At 39.6% G+C, this 18,000-nt stretch overlaps 1 protein-coding gene across 3 annotated transcripts in view; it reads left to right on the forward strand.

Moving 5' to 3' along the window:
• CDH11 (cadherin 11) overlaps positions 1–18,000 on the forward strand; it is an 84,295-nt gene that overhangs the window by 35,299 nt on the left and 30,996 nt on the right. For 2 of the 3 annotated variants that reach the window (XM_017832287.1, XM_017832288.1), the window contains exon 2: positions 5,835–5,963. The gene's annotated coding sequence lies outside the window, so the exon portion shown is untranslated. The remainder of the gene's footprint in view (positions 1–5,834; positions 5,964–18,000) is intronic. The other variant, XM_017832289.1, reaches the window with a different exon arrangement.

The following is an 18,000-nucleotide window of genomic DNA, read 5'->3' on the forward strand; positions in this document are numbered from 1 at the left end:
AACCTGCTCAGTGTTAGTCAGCACTCAACAGCGTGGAGAAGGGATGGGAATATCAAGGGGGAATGTTTTGGGAGAGTATAATGTAAAATCAGAATAGTTCATAAGATAGAGAAGCAGGCTGTTCAAAACCTGTTTGAACAGAACCTTGTTTGTGTGAAACCTTCTCTGCAGCTCTTGTGTTTTGCCCTTTTCTGGTGTGTCCTGCCTTCCACAAGTCGTCCTTCTGAGTGGCAAGGTCCTTTCCTTCTGGAGGAAGGGACAAGATAGTACAATTCTTTGATTCAAAACCTGTTTTCAAGCCTCATTTTATGTCAGGCTTCTTGTGTAAATCGTGTTGAAAACTTCGCTTCTCCAGGACTGAACTCAGAGCTGTGAGTCAAGCATTCAAGTACTGAGGTGGTGAAAAGCAGAAAGAGAGGAACTCTTGCCTTGTCCCTGCATGAGGGACACCTTTGGCAGCTGCAGGTGCTGTGGGTGCTCCAGAGAGAACACAGCACAGCGCAAACACCGCCCAGGCTCTGAAGGGTGGTCAGTCAGAGTTATTTACCCCAGCCTGCTAAAAGACCCTGTAATTGCATGGGTATTTATAAGGCAGATTATACAAGATTACCTTTTTTTTCTTTCTGATGCAATTCTTGCTCTTTGTTTTGTTCTCTTCCTTTGCACCATCTTTCAGTATTACATGGTCATCCTCAAAGTGTCCGTAGAGATCCCGGTCATGCTCTAATTTCAGCTATGGACATTAATGAAGTGACAGCCTTACTAACCTAAATTAACATTGAATTTGGTGCTGCTTTCAGTGGTGGAGTTGGACCAGGCGACCTCCAGAGGTCCCTTCCCACCTAAATTATTCTAGGCTGCTGTGTTGGTTGCTGCATGTGGGATTCACATTCCTTGGTTTAGCTGCCTCTATAAGTGGAAAAAGATTCTGGAAGGTGATTCCCAGCATAAGCTTATTTAGATGCGAAGATAATAACTTGCAGGAGCAAATTATATACACCAAGGACACTGTTCTCCCGGTCAAGGCCCCCAGATCCATGTTCTCTAGCAGGACTAAATGCCCATTGTGCACTAAGAGACTTAAACTTCAGTTCAGACCCATTTTTTTATACCTGAACAGAGACTACCCACTACATAAAAATAGGGTGTGCTTGTGTGCCATGTAGTAGGAACTAGAATAAAATTGAGAGCTGGCAGGAAACAGATTTTGTTGAAGCTATGTTCCTGAATTGCAAATCGCCAAAATGATCAGAATAACTTCATGCAAATTATATTTATACAGATGATACAGCTTCAGGAGAGAGGGGACTTCGGGCACTGCACAGCACAGAATAGCAAACATCAAAAATGACATATGGGAAGTCAAGTTTAAACTTCATGTTAAATCAGAACTTGTGCCTACATCTTTAGAACAGTTAATTATTCACTGAGGAGAGAAGGTGACAGAAAAAATGGGGAAGCTCTGCACCCAAACAGTAGAGATCCTCAGCTGGCACATGGGAGCTCTGAATTCGGGTCTCTTTCCTCTGATTTTTATACTGATTAGTACATTTGTCATGTGTGGAATGTTTTACAGTGGGTCTTTGCTTACTTTTAGAAATGGCTCCAAGGTTAAGTGGTGTGTGGCAGGGTCAGACTGCAAATTCATGGTAGAACCATGGAAAACTCACATATTCCTAAATCTTGGGTTCTGCCTTGTGAGCTTAAACCTGCATTATTTGTATTTTTAATTGTGTTAGATGCTTTCTTTTTGCATTTTACCAGTATTGTTGTTGTTTATTGTGTACATTCTGAATATTTCAGTATCTGTTTAATATGCAGGTTATAAATACCTGTATTTTTGTAGTCTGGGAAAAAAAACTCATTCAGCCACTCAGTCCATTTGCCTGGGCTGTGTAAAAATGTTGTTTCCATACTGGATTTGAATAAGTTTGAATCTCTTCAGGTTTTAATTCAGCTGTACAAATGACTCTGGGACTTCGAATATGGTCAAGTACCCTTTGCTTGAGCAATAATTTAGATTGATGACGTTTTCCTTCAGTAATACTTGGGCATGGTGTCAGTTGTCTTTCCAAAAGCATTTCTCTAGCAAACTATAATTAAATAACTTTGTGTGGAAACTTGAGGCAATGGAATTCTGACTATGTTAGAAATGCTTTTGGAAGTGTCATATATACAAGATATTTTAGGGTCATTTCTGTGATAGCTACCAGAATTTTCATTGGGCTTGAACAAAGTTGCAATAATCTGGCACTTTTTCTTTGCAACAACTGATCCCTGATGCTTTTGTATCTCTCAGTAACTGGGACCTCAACGTACATAGTTATAAATCCAGTTTAAATCCTTTGATGACTATGAGTAATTTGTCTCTATTTCATTAAACTCTCACATATGTTCCCAAGTTTATTTCTGTAATTGCTCTTCTGGAAATACTTAATTTTAGGAGCACATTGGATACAATTTTGCTCCAATCTGAGATCTTTGCAGATTTCTAATATTTTTCATCTCTTTTAGTGATCATGTACCTGGGTCTTTTTTATAGAGACAAATGTGTCAGCAGTGTAATTCCCTGCAATCAGGAAAAGGGAAAATGAAAATAAATAGAGGTTCAGGGTTGTTTTGGGTTTCCTTAATATAAATCTCATATTTTGCATGCTCTGTGATTGTATTAGTTTATTCACTTTGCCAAACAGCCCGCAAAGCTGTGAATATTTATTTAGTGCTGTTCCTAATAGTTTTTCTAATAGGGAATTATTTTGCTACAAAGAAAGACATTTGTAAATGAAGCAGATAAGCCCTTTGGCAGACAAGGAGTGTTTTGTTCAACACAAGAATTCTATTGTCCACTGCTTTAGTTGTCAAGTGCCTGGGGAGCCCAGGATTTATGATGATGTTACAATGGCCCTTTCAGAGGGGACTCTAAGAAGCTGTGAGATTCCGTTCCTCTGCTTTTCAGACTTTCAAATCTTTTTATCATGCGAGAACAATGCAGGATTCAGCTGCTGCTTGGGCCCAGCACTGCCCATTTCACATCAGGCATTGTGCAGTAATTACCATAGTGACAATGCCTGGGGGGCCTTTTCCCCTCCAACCAGCAACATTTCCAAATTGTTCGAGTTGTCACTTTGCATAAACCAGCTCTGCAGCCAAGGCTTCTTTTACCCCCCCAAAAATCTTGTTGGGCTTGGTTTGATTTAAAGTGCCACTGTGGCAAATCTATTTGGGGCATTGGAACTGTTTAATGGAGGGGTTTTTGAGTTTTCTTGTAATTATAGTTGGGCTTTGAAACAGCCTTCTGTAAATACAGAACTTGGGGCTTTTTTGGCTTTTCTCCCTTTTGTAAAGGTTATAGAGTAATTAGAACTACATTATTGAAGGCGTATTCAGCTGCGGCAGAAAATAAGAAAATAAAACCATATTATACAGTAAATAATAGGCATCTGATAAATAAAATAACGATAGTAAATAAATAGCTATCTGATACCTATATATCAATTAATCAGCTAAACTGTTTTGCCTGCTATAGTGATCATTCAGCCATCTTAAACCACGTTTTTCATGAAAATTGATATCTGGAGGAGTTTCTCCTTGCTTGATGTTAATATGAAGATTTATCTACTTCAAATAATGGTTAGTGCTACAAAAAATATTGATTTGTAAGCCCTGATATCTGTTGAAATGCAGTGTAACTGAAGAATGGAGCCTGTACTTGAGACTAAAATTATTATTTGTTATTTGAGGCTTGGAACAAGATGATCTTTAAGGTCCCTTCCAACCCAACCCATTGTGAGATTTACCTGGTCACTTCACTGGTGGTCAGGTGTTTGCACAGGGAAAAGCTTCACAGTGTAGCAGGCCAGGTTGAGGACTGGCAGGATTTTTTGTCAACCATTTGCTGCTTTTAAGAGCAAAACCAGAGCTCATAAAGTCAGACCACAGGGATATGTAAGAGATATTTTAGAAATACTTATCCAAGCAACTTCAAATGCCTTGAGCATAAAGGAATCTTGAGCTGCAAAGTCATCCATAAAGATGTTGTTGTCTGTAAAGACACTGAACAAATTATCAAAATGAGAGAGTTTATTCAGTTTTAGTCTTTCTTTTCATTAATTCATCTGAATTGTGAATTAGTTATAAAGGGTCCTTTTTGGAAAAAAACAAACAAATTTGCTTGCAAAATGAGCATGGTTTAAAATGCCATAGGTACTTCATAGTAAATTGCATAAATGTGTTGCATGTGTGGAGTATTTTTATAAACCAAGGGATTTTATATTAGTGACTCAGTCATCACACAAATGATTATTTCATGGAGCAAAATTCACTTTCTAGGAATGTGGGTTTTTTATAGAACATGAGCCCAAATTTTTAAAACAGTAAGTCAGCATATCTGCAGCCACGAGTGGCCAGAGAAGCCACATGATTTTATTTCTTTCCTTGGTGGACTAAGTGTGAAATATGGTTTTGCAATATTGAATATTACCTATTCAACCAATGCCTGCCTGTTTTGTTTCTCTACACTTTTGCTGGGAACTTTGAAATTTGGCCTGTGCTGCTGAACTGGTTTTTTGCAATTAAAACTTGATTGCTTTAACAGGGGTGAAAAGTGGGTATAAAATGGAGGATTGGTATAGACCAGACAACAGTTAAACACTGAAGAAAATTACTGACTTCGGTGTATCGACTCAAGTTGCAGAGACTATTTTTCAATAATTTGTCCTAGAAATTTTCAGTTATTAAATCTGAAAGTACTGGGGAATCCACCCTGGTTTCCTTGGTGAGAATGAATCTTAGTCCTAGAATTCATTTAGTGCCGTTTAAGAATCTATCAAGGTCTCAAATGGGCATCATAAATACAGTGTCTACACCAGAACTTAACAACAGATCACACTGAGTATTTCCATAGCATTCAGTCACACTAAATATATTTTATTTATATTTTACCTGTATAGGAACATGTTCTCAGAAAAACACAGGGTGATGAAAGACTGCTCTGTGAACTGAGTATTCTTAACTTACTCATTTAAATTCGAGAAAAGACTTGCCTCACCTCCTAAGAAATGACAGCAGGTTTCCTTTTGTTTCTGCACCCTTTTTACAGCCTGGCTCAAATTCTTGACCCTTTTAGGAAAGAATTTTAACCACCAAAACAACTATAGATGAACTTCTTACAGGCAGAGCCATCTCTTGCTTGTTTCCTTGCTTAAAATGCTTTAGCCTAGATTTTTTTTTCCTACTGTAGTGCAGTTCTACTTCCTACAATAATTGACTCCCTTCTCCATCATAATGGTAAAAACTCTAATTTTCTAATATGCCTTCAGAGAGCTTAGAAATGTTCAAAGCACATTTTGTTGGTTGATGGCATCTGCAGCTGTTACTTTTCTTCACTACGGTGTGTCTTGTGTTGGATAATGTTCCCAGAACAGACTTTTTCCCTAGAACTCAGCTTTTTGGGATTTTTTTCAGGAGATAACAAAAAAGATGTGAAAGAATTTTGATATGACCTCAAGCATTTTAGTTATGGGAACATTCTGGCAATAGTTCGTTAAATGTCCAAGGCCAGGTTGGACAGGGCTTGGAGCAACCTGTAGTAGAAGGTGTTCCTGACCATGGCAGGGCAGGATTTGCTTTAAGGTCCCTTTCAACCCAACCATTCTGTGACTCTAAGGTGAAGACTATTTACTAATTTTCTCCTTGAAATTATAAGAAGCATTTAGTTGCTTATCTTTAGGCTCTTTTTAGGCTGCTATGAGAGTTTATAGGGTAGACTTTAGTTTCCTTTTATTATGGTACCACTACTGCATTGGATTTCTAATGGACTTTCTCCTTGTCTGCAGACAGCGTTGAAGTAGTGGGTCTGTGGCAGCAGAGACCTGACACCTGCAGTGGCTCCCAGTCTCATTGGGTGGATTTCAAATGTGTGGAATATGCTACGTCAACTGGCAACAAGTTTCCAGTGGGTGAAGGTAAGTCCTGCATCCATCTTTTGAGTCCTCCATCTTTGAGGGAGGTCAGCTATCCATGACTGTCTCATTCCTGTGCTGGCTGCAGTGTTTGTACAGGGGAGGGAACGCTGAACCTCACTCAGGGTGTGCTGCCAGGTAGGTTTCTCGTGCCTCAGAGGGTTTCTCCAGTGCTCTCTGTGTCACTCAGGAGAGCTGATGCTGCAGGACACTGACCATGCTGCGCCTGGGAAGCACAGTTTGAGAAAGTGCGTTTTTGGGATCATGTTGGTTTAATTTCTTGTTTAAAGCACTGAAGAACAGAAATGTCAGAATTTTTCTAATATTTAGGTTTACAGCTAGAATTTATCAGTCAAAAAGATTCATACTTTTCTTATTCTAGCGAGATTAATTCCATATTTGGTTTATTTCTCTGATATTTTGTGCAATACCACTGAGCTGAATCTAACTGCTTAGACTTGGGTTAGGAAAAGAACGTAGTGGGTGAAAGCTTCAGAGAAGGTGGAAAGTGTGGAAATAGAGCAGTACAAGAAACTCTAAACTTAACAATAGTTGTATCTGCTGCTCTGATACCTTTAATTTTTCAAATCCTCTGTGACTTTCAGTCATGCTATTAGTGTGATTCCACAGAGGTGAGAATTGCCCACTTACAGAAATGCCCATGGTTTTCTTTTTTTAAATTAACACAGAAACAGATTAAGTGAAATAGATAGTAAATACAGAAACAGTACCATTTTTATGGAATCAAAGGCATGATCCCATCTGAATTGTCGAGGATAAGAAGTGCAAAGCCCGGTTGTTAAAAGTCTCTCTGTAGCTGACTCAGGTTTTGCATTCAATGCACTCAAGTCCTGCTTGACAGACACTGCATTTCTGTGGACATGCCCTTGAATGACAGTAACCTTGTTTCCAGCAGCCCGGGCCGTGCACTCAAACACCCTGTGAGCGGCTCTCTAGGTTTGTGTTTGCGGCACCCTCTGACTCGTTAAAGGGCAGCAATGAGGCTGAACGTGACAGTGACACCAACAGCAGCCAGGTTCCTGCAGCCCCTGGGCTCCTGAGGAAGAGCTCAGCTGGGAAGATTCTGAGCCTGTCTGAACACAAAGGCCACGTTTTGCAAACAGTGCTCAGCTCTTGTTGGGATACAGCTTTTCAATAGAAGAATTCTAAAGAGAGTGTGGTTTGAAGGCTTCCTGACTAAGTTTCAAATTCATTTATGGGTGTCAGGAAGACAGCAACAATACCTGAAATGAGTTCTGCATTCAGGTTCTCTGGTCTCTGCTCCATGCACAGTTACATGCATTTTCTCACCACTGTTTCAGTTTGCCTCTTTTGGTGTTTTCTTATGTCTCAGTTCATGGTTTAGTTCAGGTCTCTTTCTGCTCTACTTCAGAGCTACACTTCCAACTAAACTAAATTTTTACAAATTAAAGGACTGTGAGGGATAAGCTTAAAGGAAAACATGAAGGTCCATCCCTGTCACTAGTGCATGAGATAAGTGAATTCAACAATCTGGGTCCCTACTCCAGTTTTTTTCATGCCTTATCTGCAAACCTGTTGTGTCTTTTCTCATAGACTTTTTTACATATCAGGGTTAAAGTAAATAATTTCTGAAAGAAAGCTTCCTGCAGAGTAACTGTGGGATGTTCCCTCTGCTTGGGGTGTGAAGTGTCTCCCTGCAAAAGAGGAGGAACAAGAGCTGCTTTTGTTGATTATCATGTAAACCTGTGCATCCATATGCTTCCTAAATTCTCCTCCCTTCTTTTGAAGGATCTTTCTTAAATTACTCCCAGCTGTGCCTGTTCAGGAATGCAAATTTCCTGTTACAGTAGCTGGATAATCAAACAGTTGAGAAGGTAAAATATTCATGTTTAGCTATTGTTCTGGGACAAGGAGCAGCAGGACAGACAGCAAGGTCCTGCTGAGCTCTCTGGGAGCTGGAAGACAGGCCAGTAGCATCAGGAAGTGGGAATATCCCGACTAGAGGTTTCCTTCCTGTACTGCTTGGATTTTTTATACAGAAGTTCAAGAGAGACTGGTAGTAGGCAACACCAGATACATTTCCCTTCAGTTATGTTATTCTGAAAGCATTCTTTATGAATGAAGGGTCTGCAGGACCCAAAACAGAACAGTCTTATAGAAACATAAAATGGTTTGGGTTGGAAGGGATCTTAAAGCTCAACTCATTCCACCCACTGCCATGGGCAGGGACACCCTCCTCTAGCCCAGGTGACTCCAAGCCCCCTCCAACCTGGCCTTGGACACTTCCAGGGATGGGGCAGCCACAGCTTCTCTGGGCAATCTGTGCCAGGGCCTCTCCACCCTCCCAGGGAGGAATTCCTTCCATATATCTCCCTTGAATTTCTCTCTGTCAGTGTGAAGCTGTTCCCCTTTGTCCTGTCACTGCAATTCCTGATGAACAGTCCCTCTCCAGCTTCCCTGTAGCCCCTTCAGGTACTGGAAGGCTGTGATGAGTTCACCATATAGGAAGAAAAACTGAAGTTCACTTACCGGCCATAAAAATCAGTATTGTCTGATGTATACTTTACCTCTTTCTTGTCTAACATCTTTTTATTATTTGTTTTTAATAGAAAGACTATGGTAGGAAAACAATGGTATTCCTGGCATACAGAGCAGATCTTGGAAGGAAATTGCTGTGTAGTTTTGTTTCTGCACAAATGCCACGTGGAAAGAAGGTTGATTTCCTCCCCCAGAACTACAGCACAGAGCAGACACCTCATGTACCTGCAGGATCAGCTTATTACATGTTTTTTTAGGATGGATATTAGTAATCTCAATGAAATAGGCTCATATATGAGGGCAAAAGCTTTGATTTTAGTAAGATGACACTCCAAAGTAAATCGAATCCTGAAGTGGTTCTTAAAGAAGGGTCTGAGAGTGAACTGTTAAGAGTAAGACAGTCTCATTTCACACAGTCTGTGTAACAAGATGCAGTCTGAATTTATTACTTTTGCTCTTTGGTGATCTTCAAGACTTGCTTGAGCTGAAACACCTTTGGACATATTGTTAGGATAATTATAAAACAGATATCCTGGTCAAATAGATACCAAAGAAGAATGATTATTTTGTTAGAAATTACAAAGACTTCAAAGACATCAAGTGGGAAATATGTTCACAGTCCTGTCTCTTCTGGTCTCAATACCTCCTAACATGGACATTTTAGATTTTCCTATCTGCTTTTAATAGAAAATTATTTCCATGAACTACTATTGCCTTGAAAGAGTTTTGACTTCGTTGAAATGTGTAATTTGTTTTTGGAAGTAATTAACTTGTACCTGAACTGAAATTCAGGTCTTGGTGGCAAAAGATTTGTTCCAGCTCAAATGCTGAAACCACTGAGTCATCAAACACTCATCTCTGCATTTTCCCAGCTCTCTGGGAAATCCCAGCCCTGTTTGGGCTGGGTGTGCTCTGCTCTGGAGCATTAAAAGGTTGATACATTGACTAAAAAACTCGCCAGAACTCCAATCACTTGTGAGTCAAAATAACCTCAAATACTTGTGAGATCTGTGTTGTGATAAAATTAATTTCTAACAAAATGCCCATAATTACTTTAAAGGTGAGAAATGTGAACCAAAAGCTAAATCAAAGTCTTCCAGAAACAATTTTGATCAGAAATTATTAAGAAAACTTGCCAACCTAAACTATAAATCCTCTGTATAATTGCTCACTTTGGGCTTCAATAATGATGATGATGATAGTAATAGTAGAAAATTTAACACATTCACCATAGGGTCTCCAAGAAAAAAATACACACATCAAGGGCTAGAAAAAATAAACACAAGAGAAATTAAATAGTGTGTCTTGCACATTTATATTATATACAAAAATTGATTGCTGTGTACTCAGCCATTCAAGTTTCATATGCAACAAAAACCATCTTGAATTCTACTCAATTGTTAGTTTGCTGTTTCAAAAATGAACATATTCTGTATGCTATTAAATAAATCAAAATTTAGTGTATTTAATTCTTTTGAGGTATTTAACCAAGCCAATTCGTGCACTCTTAGTCACAGCTGAAGAAAAACTTCTTGCAAATTGCTTCAGTATCTTTCAGGAATACTTGGAGATATAACCATGCTACATATGCAATTTATAGACTCTACTCATCTGTATAAACACTAATAAAGTCACACAAGTTGTGATTGCTAAAATCTAATATAATGCAATGGATTTCCCCCCTCTATTCCTGACAACCTGCATTTGCAAATGCTCAGTTACTGTATTTTAAAATGGCTTTTCAATTACATTCTACCGCTCTAGGGGAAAGCCTTTTGACAAAGGCATGACATAAACCATTTCTATTGCAGCTCCATCACAGTTCCCATAGCTAAACTAGACTGGACAGTTCATTAAAAAGAAAAATTAATAGTCCAAGGTTGTAAGGAAACAATAACAGATTATGACTGGCCTGTGGCAGCCCACTGAATTCATGTAGTGGAATAAAAATGGTTCCCTTGTCTCATAAATGAAGGTTTGTTTCAAGGTTTTGGGTGAAGTCACTACCTCTGTCCCTTTACAGAAGAAAAGCTGTGCAGTTTCTTGTTTATAAAAGCAATACTTGTAATTCCTACAGAAGATTAATATGTACTCTTTGGGATATAAAGGACATGTTGGATAATCATTGACTAAATAGAATAGAATAACTAAACAGCTACATCAAAGCAAAAACTAACCTTCTCAGGGCAGGGCAGAGGCATGGAGGGGCAAAGTGAGGATGGAGTCAGGACTAAATTCTATCTTTTCTTATCTAAGGTAGGAACTGTTCTAGACCAGGCTAAGTTTGCTATACTGACTGTGCCAAAGCCAAAGTATTTGTGATTCAATGGCAGTTCTTTTAGGTCTGCTTCTGCTACCTGTGTAACACCATATGTGATTTATCTCTTGCTTAAGGCTGTTCTTAAAGGTGTAACCAAGTCCTAATGGGCTCTTTCTAGATGTTGCTGCATATTTTCCTGAATTTCCTCAGGGTTTCATGGTTCAAATTTCCTGTATAATTCTGGTATGTGTGGCAAGCACACAGACTTATACTTTACTGTCGAAATCTGAGTTTTATTATATCAATGCTATAAATTCCTGTCTCAGAAGATATTTCAAAGCATATGGGCTCTGGGATGCATTAACTGTTTCTTTTGGCCAGTAGCCACAACCTTCTAATGAATTCAATGGGATAACAGGAGAGGCCAGAAAAGGGGAAGTCTGAACCAATATAACTTTTGGAATCAAATGCAGGACTGACCCTGCAGGGTATTTTCTGGTTCTGTTTATGAACACAATCTTCTTTCAGAAACAGCAGACTAAAATACTGAAAATTCCTGGTTCTGGTGTCTGATCCCCTGTACTTTTACAGGTTTATACCTACTTCTACAAAAGAACTTGGACATCTGGCCTCCAACTCTCCCTTTTCTCCCTCCAAAATAGGAAAGCAGATTATGTAATCTCTAGTCTAGCCACTCAGAGAGGCCTCCTGGCTCTCTTGGCTTGGTTTCATGCTCTAAGCTATATTTTGTGAACCGAGGCTGCACTGAAAGAAAAATAACCAACCAACCAAAAGACTCTCCTTGACCTCCCAAGCTGTTTTCATGCTCACACTGCAGGCGACATGTGTGAGTGAGCTGCAGCATGTTGGAGGGAGGGTATTTCTCTGCATTTTTCCAGGGAATGTGCTCACACAAACATTGAGCCCTCACTAACGAGCTGTTCACTCCAAGGTTGGGGACTGACTGCAGACTTCACTGCTGTGTTGTGTTTACGGGTCCAAAGGTACCACTTGTGCCCTCTCTCCCTCTCTGCCGGGTCTCAGGCCCAGGAGAGAACAGTCCCAGCGCAGGGAACAGCCTTTCAGTGAGTCACAATGACTCACTCCAGGGACAGCTCAACAAAGACCATGTTGTGCTGTCTCACAGGAAATCCAGTGACCCACTGGTTGCTGCTGCTCTGCTGCTCACAGGCTCAACAGAATAACACAATGGCTGTGTATTCAAGAAGTGGAATGGCTGCTTTTCTCCTTGTAGGTCTGTAGAGATTTGATTTGCTTTATATTTAACAAATAAAAAGATCAATTAACTGTTTAAATGGGAAAACTTCCCAGCAAAGAAGAGAATGGCAATGGTTTTTTTGATAATTGTCAAAACTACTCTCCTAAGCAGAAGCTGGTGCTCTGTTGGCCCAGTCATTATCCACGTTCTTTCTGCTCCCCACGTGCCGTTCTCTCCTTTCAGCAAGATCTGTGTCCTTTAACCAGAGCTCACACATGGCTGACATATTATCTTTAGTGCAGCCTGAACAGCTTTGCCTGTGTTACATTGAGCTTTCAGACCAGATTTCTTGAATCCTCCATCAGTTTATTATGCTACAGCTTGTCAAGATCATTTAGACCGAAGGAACAGAAATTAAAAGCTAAGAATGTACTTTTAACCTAAAGTCTTAACAGTTAATCAAAGAATTGTTAGTTCAACTATGTTGAGCTTTTATACAAGTTATGTACAGTTAACAGTGATGCCCACAACCTTCCCTTTCTCTGGTGGCATACTCACCATCAGCTGCCTCTCAGGCAGATGTCTTGAGGTGGGGATGGAGATGGAAGTCCTTGTGTTCCAGAACAATACAGGGATGGATCCTTCTTCCTCCACCCAGAGTGATTTTTGTTTCCTAACATGCTCCATACCCTTGCTTGCTCTGTAGCTCCACATTACCTCCTGGTTTGCTGTGAAAGGTGTATTTTCTGTACATTGAATAATGCCCTTTGTTCCCTGTGTTATCCAAGACTGGCTCTGTGCAGCTCCCAAGGTTGTATCTGTTCTGTGGCCAGCAGCTGACCCCTGATGAGCAGTTTACAGCCTAGGGGCCTCCGCTGTCATCTTGTACCTGGACTTTCAAATCTCCCCATATTATCCCATGCCTGTCTCTGCTGCATTTTATTTGGGGGTCATGGATAGTTTGTTCTACAAGGAGAAGTGGGTTGCTATTTTTATCTGTTCGTTTCCAACATGTGCACAAACCAACTGTATGACAGCACACACTCATCTTGAGCTAAACCAAAAGCCATCTGGTCCTTAGAGAACCTGTTACAGGCAAATAAGTTAACCAAAACCAAGGCCCAGGCAGGCCAAAACAAGTCCTGGTGATGTCTAAAGGTCCAAATGGGTCCTGCTGCCTGTGCTGACAGCGTCATACATGGCCCCTGGCATGTCACAGCCAATGGGAACACCTGGGCTTACAAGGCTCTGAAATATTAACAAGTTCATATTAACACATGGAAGATTATTTTTTACACTATTTATTTAAACCCCATTATGAAATAGGCATTTAGTAAACATTCATTTTAGTAACCTTATTCTTACATAATCATTTCTGTCACGTATTATAGTTGGGTTCAGTTAAAGCTGTGTTTCCAAACACAGTATAAGTGGCTGTGTGTGTCCTTCATAATGATTCTTCCTGCTTATAATATATATTTACCATTCCTTGGGTCTGATTCTAAGCTCAGTTACTGAAGCTTGAGCCAGAAGGGGTTCACAAAATTTGCACAAAGAGCTTTAGAAAATAAAGATCATGTTAAGTTTTTTATAGCAATGTTTACCCTGTCAACCATTACATAGGAACAAGAAATATGTCTGTCTGTTCAGAAAGATGTTCCCTGTTCTTGGATGAATCCCCAGATCCAGTTTCTCCAGCTGGTGCCCGTCTGGTGCTTTATTCTCTCTGACCACTGGATTTCCAGGAAGCTGTTTTTTATTGTCCTCCTGCAAGTTTTGCGGTTGAAACCCCTCTCTTTCAGTCTTCAAAGTGGTGAGAAAAGAGAGGGTTAGCTTTGTCACTACCCTTGGATGTGACATTGTGAAGGTTCCGTAAAGAAATTCAGATACTAATCCGTATGGGTTACCCTTATGCAGCCTTTTCTTACTTACTAAAGAGATTTAGAGGAAAAGGAGGATGGGAGTGTTCAGCATCATACACAAAGATACACACCTGCTGAATGAAAATGCTTTTAAATGAACAACTCCAGATTCCTTGTGATGTGAACAAAACCAGCAAATGTCAGTACTTGAATCCTGGGAAGTCTGAGATAGCAGGCTGCACCAAAGAACAGGGCAGAGGGTCTGCTCAGCCTGTTCTGAAGGTTAAACCATTGGGTGCTGCAGGTTGCTTCTCAGGTATATGTCAAATTTCCACAAATAATAGGGGAATCCTTAGCAAGGTTAAAACAAAATCTGGGAAAAAACCTGAACAAAACTCATAGGACACTCAACACACTGCAACTAACAATTTTATCCTGGCTTGGAAACAAGAGGGAAAGTACAGATGAAACATAAAGTTACAGATTTGGAAATGACTTGGAACTGTGAAAGCCTTGTTTCCCTCTGTCAGGGGTGATAAAATGCACGACCAGAGATGGGAGGCATTTGATTTGATGCATTGCCATGCACAGACCCTTCTCAGTTCCAGTAACCCAGTCTCCACAGCCTCGTGCTCTTGCAAACATGATGTATTTATGGAGAGCTCCATTTTGTACAATACACTTGATCATTAGTCTTGGGCTTTCAGTCACCTTCATCTTGTCCACCAGCTACTTGCTTCTAACGCTGTAATTTGGGCTTCTAGCTCACATCGGCTCTCTTGGGCTTAATACATGGTCTTTAAAAGCTTTTTATTGACACAGCCTCCATTTTCCTTCTCTATGCACTCCCAAGACTGTCAGCAGTCATTTCAGTTTGTTTCTTATTTCAGCTGTGAAGTTGACATTTCCTTTTAAAAAGCTAAAAAGGTCCAAAGTTTCTAAGTATTCCATCCTTCTTCCAATAAATGTAACAAGTACCAATGTATTTAGAAAGATTATGTTTGGTGACAGACTCTCTCATCTCTCTTTAACCTAATAGTTCCTTTTCCAGAAAAAAACATAATTACTCCAAGAGCAATTTATTTAATTACTGTTATGGGAGACTTCAAAGGAAATTGGTTGGATTGAAATAGTGATATCACCCTGGCAACATTTTGAAAAGAACATTTTGGTAGAAAAATATGCTGAATGCAAGGGCATATTTAATGTGGGGAAAAAATGCCTAATCCTGTTCTTTTGAATGGAACTTTCAGTCTTATATAGGTATGTGTGTGTGTATGTGTGTGTGTGTGTATGTACATATATGGGGGGTTATTATGGGGGTTTGGATCTATTTTTCTGCTATGAATATAAGTTCTTTCCCCTCTACTTGTCTCATTTTAAGGTCATTCAATCAAAAAATGTAACTGTTCTCAGTGCAGCTATTCTACCAAATGTTGGGTTGTTTTCCTCTTTCTTTTTCACAAACTCATTTTCAAGTAACACTTCCCTGGTCTTTGTTAGGGAGAAAACTGTTATTGGTTTGGAAGTTAAAGCTGTACCTGACTGGACATACATTCATTCACACTCAAGTACTTTTATAACTGCACTGTTGGCTAAAAAAGGCATTGGGGATCCGAAATGAAGAGCTCTGGTTGGTGATCTGTGGTTGGTTAACTCTGGTTGGATGCAGATGTATCTCACAAGACCTGATTATTGCACTCTTAAGGTCAAGACTTGCCCTTGGCATCAAAGAAATGGTGGCAAAAGGTATTTATATCCTCCAGACACATAATGCTCTTCCAAAATACAGCTGATTATAGTTGATTCATAGCTTCAGCTACAAATAACACTAATCTAATTTTAAAATGCCCATTTTTGGCCAATTTTCCATGACCAGCTCACTGTGGAACATCAGTTTCTGAAATTTTTATGTAAGAACTGGTTCAAGGTATTTAAATTTGGCCTCTTCTGGATGATAGCCTGATAACAAACAACCTTCCAACTGTAGCAAGGCACTGCCTTAAAACTGTTGTTGTTAATGACTCTGTCAGAAGAATAGAAATGAAATGTTTTGTTGCAATCTCCTGTGATTACAGGTCAGAAATAGTGCCAAGCTATAGTCTCTGGGATGTGTTAGTGTTCATGTGGTCAGCTAGAAATATGTGATGAACAGCTTTAACTCAAAGCAAGTTCTAACCATGAAAGATGTCCTGAATAATTTGCCCTTTTTAAAAATGTATCATTTAAATGAAAAACAAATTTTAATTGCAAGCTGACTTGAGCCTGTCTTTGTGCTATTTATATGCTTAGCATCTAATTGTATCACTTTAACACCTCTTGCTGCATTTTTAGTTTTGTACCATAATGTTGGGAATTATGTCTTAGTCCTTATAGCTTTCAAACACTGAAAATACAGATAATTCCTCTGATTTGTGCTCAGAGCAGGTCAGAAGGCCAAAGGGAAAGTTGTGGGAATGGAGGTGGTGTTTTCTTTGCATTTGTGTATTTGTTTTTTAGGTTAAATGGAAATATTCTATGGTGACTAATTACAACAAGATATCTCAGAAGATGCTTATGCAATTATTGTTTGAATGATAATCTTATGATTTAATGGTTTGCAAATAATATAAATCCGCACATTTGGTCTTTTCAGGTGGAGCTTCCCCTTAGGTATTTGAACAGTGATTGTCTCTGTTATTGGTGCTATTGAGGCTGTTTCAGGAATGTGTTAGAATATTCCTGGTGTTGTTATCTCATGCTATCAAGCCAAAATAGGTCTCTTTACAGTCTCTGCCTCAGCAAAAATTAATTATTGATTCACTTTTTCATTCAGAATTCTCAAAGTGGCTTTACGGAAGAAATTTGCACTAAAGTAGAATAGTTTAGCAAACTATCAAAAAGAGAACCTTCATGTGCACGACTGAAAGATCTGAGCTCTTCCTTCTGCAGCTCCAAGAAAGCTGAGAAAAGAAGAAGGCTCTTTGATGAGTAATTTAGCTCTCACCCTTCTCTCTTTAGCAAATGTATTTGTAAAAGGGACTCATAGTAATTCACTAACTTGTCAGGTTTTATAAAGATAAATGTTCCAGAGAATGTAATTTGAGACTCTAAATAGAGAGTCAAAATGGTTGCTAGACTTAAGGTGCTGCTGGGGTGGTTTCCATGTCCTTCCATAGGGGAAGCCTTTTATCAGGAACTTTCCTAATTGAGGGAGACCAAATTGAAGGGCAGCAGGGGATGGAGGAGTCTTGGAGAATTTTATCCAAAGTAGAAAGTTTCATAGAGGAACACGCTGGTCTTAGAAAGCCCTCACAGGATGCTTTAACAGTCTGGCGTTTCAGCAGCACTGCTGAAGCTGCCTCGAGAAAGGAGGCTGTGAGTGCAGTACCACAGACTTACTTTGGATTTCTGATTGTGTGGAGTCTGTCAGCCCTTCAGCAAGAGATTAGAGATCACCACAGAAGTGGATTGCTTGGTGCAGTTCTTTCTGGCTTGATTTGGTAGCTGAATGGACCTGCCTGCAGTCATTAGTTTTTGATGGGTTTTCACTCTTTAATCTTGACTTTCTGCCTCATTTCTGGCATAAACCAAAAGGCCCGTCAGTCACAGCACAAGTGTTATTTAGACATTCATACTTATACATTCTTAGGGAAAAAATATTCAGGGTTGGCTTAGCATGTAAGTACAGCATTAGTAGCTGGAATTAAGTTCACTTTAGTTATCATTTATTTCCTCCTCAGGGGGTCATTTATAGCCACTTCCATTGAACTGAACTGAAATGAGGATGGACTAGGCTGGAGCTGTATTGGCCTTGGACCATACAGGAAATTAGGAGAATTCCAGTTTGTCTGAGATGCACAAGAACACAATTACTATTTAAAATAAACTCTACCAAGAGCTTAGTCATTACTTGAAATGACTCTATCAATCACCATGTTGCTTAATAAGACTACCTTTCTTACGCTGGTTGTTTTGCTGTAGAGTTTATGCTTAAAACCAGTCAGCCTCTGTCACATTTATCTTAAGTGGATCTCCCTAGGGCAGCAAATAAATGTAAAACTCTGTTTACAGCCATTTTTCACTTCCCAAGCCATTTAATATCACTCTTTCAGGCTTATTTCTGTGTCATTCACTTCATAATATACTAAGTTGTCTTCCTGCTCCCTCCTGCTTTGCATGAGGTACACCAGTGGCAAC

This window comes from Lepidothrix coronata, unplaced genomic scaffold, assembly GCF_001604755.1.
Source record: "Lepidothrix coronata isolate B3197 unplaced genomic scaffold, Lepidothrix_coronata-1.0 Scaffold200, whole genome shotgun sequence".
In the NCBI taxonomy this organism is placed as follows: Eukaryota; Metazoa; Chordata; class Aves; order Passeriformes; family Pipridae; genus Lepidothrix; species Lepidothrix coronata.